Genomic DNA, 8,912 nt, shown 5'->3' with positions numbered 1-8,912 from the left:
TCATCATTGCCTTTTTGGTCTTCTTGACTTCCTTCAGCTCTTTGTTAATGTATTCCATGAATTCCTTTAGTGATCTTTGTGTATTCTCATCCTGCTCTCTCAATTCCTGTATTACTCTTTGCTAGCTTCCTCCCTTTTGTGGGATTCCTGTAGTTCTCTTTGAGTATTCTCAGCCTGCTCATGCCATTCCTGCCTTTCTCTTTGTGTATTCTCATGCTGCTCACGCAAATCCTGTATCAATTTTTGAGTAGCTTCCTCGCGCTTATGATATTCCTGTATAAACTTTTGGATTGCCTCCTCTCTCTCCCTATCACGCTCATACAGAGTCCTTTTTATGTTTTCAATCTTTTCATTTATCATTTTTGCCAGCAGTGTTTGTAGAGCTATTTGGGAACTCTCCTCTGGATTATTCATTATTTGTTCCTACCCCTGGTTATCAAGAGTGGGAATTGAGATACCCGGGTTTGCCATTTTTCTTGTGTTTTTCCAGCTTACTCTGCCCGTTTGAGATGAAAAGAGCTCCAGTGTTGTGCTAGTACACTATCTTAAGGCAAGCATCAACCAAAGTCTGAATTTGCACACACAATAGTCTACAGATACAATCTAGTTCAAAAGATACATCTATTCCACATCAAACAACTGTATGTTAATGGGCTACGTACCGCGAAGAAGAATTTTCACAACCAGAAATTATTAGGGTTAGGGAGAGACGTGGTTAAAAAAAGTAATAGATTGATGTGGGAAGGCACAGTGAGAGTTAACTAAGTCCTAATCTCAAAGCAGGAAATAGGTTGTGTAGGATGAAAGTAGAGAGATAAAAAAGAAGAAATGGAAAGGGAAAAGAAAGAGAATAGAAAAAATATAAAAGTAAAAATTAATAATATTATGCAGAACAAAAACAATCTATTTAGAGAAGAACGTGAATATATTGAGAGAAGGGGACGGATATAAAGGAGATGTGAAAAACTTAAAAATAAAAATGCTTAAGGGGCTGGGATGGTGGCTCAGTGGTAGAGTGCTTGCCTTGCATGCATGAGGCTCTGGTTTTGATTCCTCAGCACCACATATACAAAAAAAGCCGGAAATGGTGCTGTGACTCAAGTGGTAGAGCACTTGCTTTGAGCTGAAGAGTTAAGGGACAGCGCCCAAGCCCAGAGTTCAGGCCCACAACCGACCAAAAAAAATAAAAATAAAAATAAAAATGCTTAAAATATTATATAGGTATAAAGAGGTAGTACTGCTATTAAGGAATTTAAGCCTCAGAGGTTTTGAATTGAGTAATAAATTTGTGGATTAAGTGTGTACACAATGGGGGATATTGTCTAATAGTCAACTAAGAGTTTATCTGAGGATGTGCAGGACAACAATTAAGTCACATAAAGAAGAACAAAAGAGAGGAAATGGTGAAAAGGACAAGAAAGGAAGAAAAAAGATCAGCAGTCCAGTAGAGCTAAACAAAAAACAAAAAGATAATTAAAAAAGAAAAAAAGAGAAAGAAAACAAAAAAAGAAAGAAAAACGCACACTCAGGTATCCCTAAAATAAAAATTATAAGAGGAATAAAAAGTTACTGGAAAACCATTTTTTTTAAAAAACGCAAAAATTAAAGATTAAAAAAAGTTTTAGAAAAGAAAAAAAAATTTATATAAGGTACCAAAAGAAGAAGAAGTAGAAGAAGAAGAAGGAGAAGGAGGAGGAGGAGGAGGAGAAGAAGAAGAAGAAGAAGAAGAAGAAGAAGAAGAAGAAGAAGAAGAAGAAGAAGAAGAAGAAGAAGAAGAAGAAGAAGAAGAAGAAGAAGAAGAAGAAGAGGAGGAGGAGGAGGAGGAAGAAAGTTCTTTGATTTTTTGGGGAGGGGTGGGAAAAATCCAGTATCTCCCTTGTGTAGGTAACCAGCCTCTTGTTGGAGTCTCTGGTCTGCTTGTGGTCCTGTGTCTTGGTTGGTTTCTTAAGTCAGTTTTTTCTAACAGGCAGAAACATGCTCTGCTTTACCCAGGATTTTGCGATCCTCCTCCAAGGCTAGTTCAATGGGAGGCAGATCTACTTTGAGAATCACAAAAGAGGGAGTTGCAGTGATGAAGCTAGGTTCTGGGTAGAGTTGAGGCCTTTCAACAAACAGTAGCTTTTCACGCTGGCTAGTTTGTGAGAAATTCACAGCACCCACTCTGGAGCCATTCTCAGGGTTTCTGTTTACTGAATTTCAATTGATTGTCGAGGCTGCTGAAGGGAGGGGCAGCTTCTGGCTCTGATTACCCAGTGAAGAAAGCCACTGCTAGGGCTGGCGCCTGAGCTGGGTGACTTTTCCCTGGGTGGAGCTGAGTCTGGCAGGTCATGCCGCCGTTAAGTTCTTTTGACCTGCTAAATGACTTGTTTCATTCCAAGGCTTGAGTTGGGGCTAGCAGCTCCAACGAGCTTTGTCGGTATCCAAGATGGAGATCTCCGATACTGGGGGGGTGGGAGGGGTGGCCTTCCTTCCTCTGCTCCCTGGGAAGGAGTGAGGATGTCAGGCTTCTACTCCCGCCGAGTCTTGGTTCCTGGGTCATCTCTGGTTCTCTGAACTGCAGGATGAAGATGTCCGCTCCTTGTCGGTTCTTGCTGGTGTTGAGTAGAATCCACTTGCCCGCTGCATCTGGCTCCTTCATCCCAGACTCTCTGTGGTTCAGGTATGGCCCCTGCAGTCGCCGCCACCACCGCTGCCGCCGCCGCCGCCGCCGCCGCAGCTGCTAGCAAGAGCTCAGATCTGTCTCCTAGCCTGGATTTTTTCTCTCTGGCCTGACTCTCTTTTCTGTGATGGCACACTTGGTGTGATTCTCTGGCTTAGGACTGTTCACTGAAACTCTAAAACTGCTTTCTATGCGAGAGCTTGTTTAGACTCCAGCTTCTGCTCCTCCATCTTCCCGGAATTCCATCTCCATGAGACTCTTATCTCGAATAAACCACAAGATAAACCAGAACTGGCACTGTGATTCAAGTACAGTGTTAGCCTTGAGCTGAAGAGCTAACTGACAGCGCCCAGGCCCAGAGTACAAGCCCCATAACCAAAAATGTGTATACTCACTCACACACACACACACATACGTAGGGATTGTGTTTTTCTTTTACCCATTCATCATTGGTGGACCTACAGCTTTCTTAATGATTGCAATAAATATGGACAAGATCACATAGTAGATCTACTATTGCCAACTTAGATATTTTTAAATGTGCATTTCCATGCAATTTAGTACATTAATGATGTTGTCCAGTGATCTACTTTGAAACTTTTTCCATCTTCTCTAATTGAAACATTGGAGAAATGCACCTTCTACAGATCTGCTTTGCTAATTACATCACCATCAATTATTTAATGCATATGGCATTCCATCAAGGTAACTGTCTTTTGAACTAGTGCAGCTGCAAGCACTTAATCATTCATATGTTTACTCATATTTTTTTTATTTTCAAGATGATGTACAGAGGGGTTACATTTACCTAAGTAAAGTAGAATGTGCATTTCTTCTCAAACATGTTACCACTTCCCTCATTTTTCTCATAATTTCCCTCCCCTCTTACACCTTCCCCCCAAGTTGTACAATCATTTCCGACATATTATTCTGTGTATATTGCTGCTCTGTCATCTTTTCTCACCTTTCTGTTGTTCCCCTTCCTTTTCCTTATTCAGATAAATGTATATAAAATACCAGAGTACCAAAATCAAATACAGTGACAACAGGGGATATATCATAGTGGGAAGAAAATACAAAAAATTTACTTGTTTTTATTTTTTATTTTTGGCAGGGGGCGGGTGGTCATGAGGCCTGAACTCTGGGCTGGGGCCTGTCCCTCAGCTCTTCAGTTCAAGGCTAATGTTCTACTACTTGAATCATAGCATCACATCTGGCTTTTTCTGTTTAGATGTTGCTGAAGAATTGAACCCAGGGCCACATGATTGCAATAAATAGAGGCAAGTACTCTACTACTGAGCCACCATCCCATCCTGTTGTTGCACTTTTAATGTACTATGTGATTTTTTCGTTTTTTTGGTACATTCTCTTTTTTTTAATGAGTTTCAAATAATTGTGGAAAATTCTTTCATATACAAATAGATCCTGTGGAGATTTTAGCTAGAAAAATTTTCTATGTGTTTCATTATTTTTTATTTTTGTCGGTCATGGGGCAAAAAAAAAGAAACTTTGCCACTTTAGCGGGGAGGGGGGGAGGGAGGAGGAAATGGGAAGGTATGGGAAGGGGAAACAAAGGAGGAGCAACAATGCTTGATAAGAAATGTACTCATTTCCTTGCCCATGTAATTTTAATCCCTCTGTGTGGTATTTTCACAATAAAAAACAATAATAAAAAATTGCTATGTGTTCTGGTATATAGGTATAATACTGTCTTCTTTGGAGGCCAAAGTAGGAAGATTTCTTGTTCAAGTCCAGCCCTAGTAGATTAGCAAAACTATATAACCCCCAAGTATAAACAAAAGGGGTTGTGGACATAACTCAAATACTATAGCACCTACGTAGCATGCACAGGCTTTGATTCAATCTTCAGGGGAAACAAAAGTGAAAAGGAAGAGAAAAAATCCTGAATTATCAAAGTTGATACTGTGCAGATATTTCTAGATAACCATTTAGCCATCAAAACTATACAGGAATTTTTAGAAAGAGATAAGAATTTCAACAAATTGCAATTGCAGCAAACATGGCTTATTTATCTTATTTATATTATGGTGGGAATAATAGGCAATTAGAATGAATATGAGAGCTTCAGAAGAAATTGGCAATTTATCGAGGAAGAATGTCAAGCATTGCTTTGAGACACTAAAAATGGAAGCAGCAGGTCAGATTTCAGACATATTTGCAGCTGAACTGGGATGTAGACCAGCCCTGCCCTTACTACAGTCCCCTGAAAAAATTTTTGCCAACCTCTGCTATCCTTCTGGGCTGTAAAGCCATTCTCCTAACCTGCTCAGAGACAGGGGCTTCACCCCAACCAACGTCTTACAAAACAGTTCACCTTTTGCCAGCCCCAATCAAAAGTCCTGACAAATAAGCAATGGAATTCCCATCTCTCCTTCGTGTTTTTGAGCTAAAATTCTGCAGCCATATTTTAAGAATGTATTTTCAAGATTGTTTGAATTCGTGTTTCCTGGATGGGAAACTGGAATAGCCCCAAATGCATCTATTTTTATTTGTTTCCCACTCTGCTGATGTTGTACTCACTTGACACCATGGAAATCATTGTGGGTAACCCTTGAAGTTGAGCTAATTTTTCAAGGCCCCTGGGCAGTGGGATAGATCACCCTCTCAGATTAGCTATTACAACCAGTGATTAAAGTGTAACCTGGTCTTTCAGAAATAACAGAAATTCTGCCACGTTTTTCAGTTCTGTTAAATGTGGTGGACAGAGCTAACCCTGAATGCTGGCTGCATGTTGGGTTGCCATAGAAGCAAGCAGCATCCTTGGCCACTTGTTCCACAGAGAAGCTCCTCCCTGTGCCAGCTTAATAAAGCAGAAAGTACCTTTCTTTGTTGCTGGCATAGCTATCTCTGCCCTCCCCAAGATAGCTGAACAATAGAAGGGGTATCTCACTAATATGTGGCATGGAAAATACAGGCAACAAAGTGATGGACTTAGCTGTGTCCATCGCTGGCCTTAATGACCCTAGGGGATAGGTGAGATTTTACATTAGACAAGATCATCAGTAATGCCAGTGGGAGATTCTTGTCTAAGCATTGGGAATAGCTCTCAGTGTTTCTTTTGCCTACATTAAAGGCTGCTTAATGCACTAGAGCTTGTCTTGGAAAAGACACTGAAAGGAAAAACATAGGGGATCGAAAGGGCCACAGAGACACAGAGTTGTCCTAGCCCCTTGTTAGGGATCTTAGAAGAGGAGGTGCACACATGTGGAAGCCCTCAATTTAAGCCTCACTTGATTTGTGAAATAAAATCATTCACTGAGTTGATGTGCCTCCTGAATTCTGCCTACCTGCATGTTTCCCTTTACAATTCACCCAAATGCCAAGGATGATACAGTACACTGTACTCAACACTCTTTAAATAAACTGAGGCTCAGGGATATGAGCCTGAGTTCCTTGGTAAGCAGCAATGCTGGCACTTGGATCTATGACTCCAGCTGTGAACCTACACTTCATTTGTCTTTTCTGACCTTGAAATAAGAAAATTCTCTTTTCCTGCCTGCCAGCTAACTAGCTCCATGCTCAGTGCCCACTTCCCTATACTCCAGTTCTATCTAGAGAATAAAATACTCGAAGTCAACTATCTTCCACACTGATGTGTCTCTGCTTACCAGGAATCAATGCCTGGGGTGCTGGTAGGGCAGCAGAGGACAGCCTCCTTCTGCCTTCCTTATTTCATGCAAGTTTCTTTGTATATACTATCTCTCTTGTAACGCAAGGCTCTGGTGGAGCAGTGTTGCTAATGGGGCAAGATAGAAATCCTAGGAGGTGGAGTTCTCTTTTAATTTTAAATTCCTTAATTCTCAGTTGTCTTACTTTCTGAGGTATAACATATAAGCAAGGGGACAAAGAAATATGCTTTTAGCAAATATCAGAAGAGTTCTCTGTGTCTATTAGAATTGTTGTTTTTGTTGATCATAGAGTTTGAACTTAGGGTCCAGGCACTGTCCCTGGGCTTTTTTGCTCAAGACTAGAGCCCTACCACATTGAGCCAAATTTCCACTTCCAGTTTTCTGGTGGTTAATTGGAGATAAGAGTCTCACAGACTTTCCTGCCAGGGCTGGATTTGAACCACAATTCTCAGATTTCAGCCTCCTGAGTAACAAGTATTACAGTCGTGGGCCACCAGCACCTGGCAGAAATTTTTTCTTTTTTCTTTTTTTAAATACTGTGAGATTTGCAGAGAAAGCAAGAAATTAGAATCTATTGTTGGGAGAGCAAATTAATTAAATGTTTTGTGGACAGCTTGACAAAGTACATTAAGTAATGAAATATGCCTCATCTTTGACCCAGCTAAATACATCTGAATATTCCTCAAAATAAGTCACAGAGAGAGGAAGATATTCTGGGCAAGCATGCCTCAGCACCATATGTCCGTCCTAGGCAAGGTCTGGAAAAATAACCTAGGTGATAAAATTATTACTGCATGTATTCAACTAACTGGAAAGCAATTCTTAAAATACTACATGCCTATTGAAAGGAAAAGGTATTCTTGACACAGGAAGCAAAACAAAAGCAAAGTGTTAAAAATAATAGAGTTATCTTGGGGTTCATTTCGCCTAGCATCATCTTTTCTGACCATCTCTGCTTGTCTCATATGTCTATAGTTCTAGCTATTCTGGAACCTAAAGCCAGAAGCTCACTTGAACTCTAGTTCAGGGCTCACCTAAGCAACATATTGAGATACTGTCTAAACACAAATAGCTGTCTTCATCTAACCAGACCATGCTCAAGAAATTATGTAGTCCCAAATGTTTGTATAAAGTACACTTAGGAAGAAGAGGTTCAGGTGTACCTTCACATACAAGGGTGACAAATAGGTAATGACAAATATTTAAGGCTTGAAGACAGAATTTTTATTGTGTTCACTATAAATGATGTATTTGAACAGATCAGACAGACAGATAGAATTGTGTCCATTCATTGAGCCTAAATCAGAATAAAACATACTTAATCGAATCCATTACATGTTACCACAAATTATAAGGCAGCTATCCAACCTGGGTCCTTGCATCCAGCATAAGGAGAATTCAGGTAAGAAGAAAACATATGTAAAGATGATCGAAGGGTTTAGTAGAAGAGAAAAATAACAAAGAGCACATATTATAGACACACCACAGAGAAAAGGGCAATTCGGCCCAGGTCAGCCATCTTGGCCATCTTCCTCATTACAGAGATTGGTCTTGGGTTAAATAGGGAGAATTGTAGACCTTGAAGATGGCTTTCCGATTGGTGGCTATCCTTTCTGTTTCTTGTAATGTTATGACTTCAAAGATTTATTGCCCCATCCTTATGTACTCAACATTTTGAGCATACTCTTTATTCTTCTGTAGCCCTCTTCGCCCATATCCATGTCAGCTAGCTTTGGTTTAGCAGCTGATCATGCCATCTGCCAGTTCTATAGACCACATGTTCTGATTGACTACTTTGCACTAACTCACACTAGAATTACTCTGATTTAAAAAATATGCCATGTTATACATGCATCTGAACAACATGTGGTAGCACATAGTACATTATGTATCAGGTAAAAATAGGGAATAAACATTTTCAGAACAAATACTGTAGTATATTCCCTAAAGTATTAAGTACTACAATTGTTTTATTGAAATGTATAATCATACATAACTGGTATTTTTGTCAATAAACCTGCTTTTATTTAGGAGGTAGTATGTACAGAAATAGCTCTTAGACATAATATTAAGTTATCGTAAAAAGAACTCCACTTCCATTTCTATTCAAGATGGGTAATTTAGGTATCAATTCCCTCACTTTCTAGAGCAATGAGTTCTCTTCTTCATAGGCAGAACACAGATTCTGATAGCCTTCTTGCTTTAGAGCTGGCCCTGACATCACCCTGACACACTGGCATGGCTTTTTCTTCCCACCAGGTTTCTATCAGATAGGGAAGCTTTATGGTTGCACACTGAAGACTGACCACCCCAATCTCCAGTCCATGTCTCCCAACTTGAGATAGGGTATTCCTTACAGTACCTGAAGTCCATTAGTCCATTAGTCCATTATCTATCTATCTATCTATCTATCTATCTATCTATCTATCTATCTATCTATCTATCTATCTATCTATCTATCTATCTATCTATCTATCTATCTATCTATCTATCTATCTATCTGTCTGTCTGTCTGTCTGTCTGTCTACCTATCTATCTATCTATCTATCTATCTATCTATCTATCTATCTATCTATCTATCTATCTATCTATCTATCTATCTA

This window comes from Dipodomys merriami, unplaced genomic scaffold (assembly GCF_024711535.1).
Source record: "Dipodomys merriami isolate MVZ:Mamm:240054 unplaced genomic scaffold, mDipMer1.0.p SCAF_377, whole genome shotgun sequence".
NCBI lineage: Eukaryota > Metazoa > Chordata > Mammalia > Rodentia > Heteromyidae > Dipodomys > Dipodomys merriami.
Note: the sequence above shows the minus strand (reverse complement) of the source record.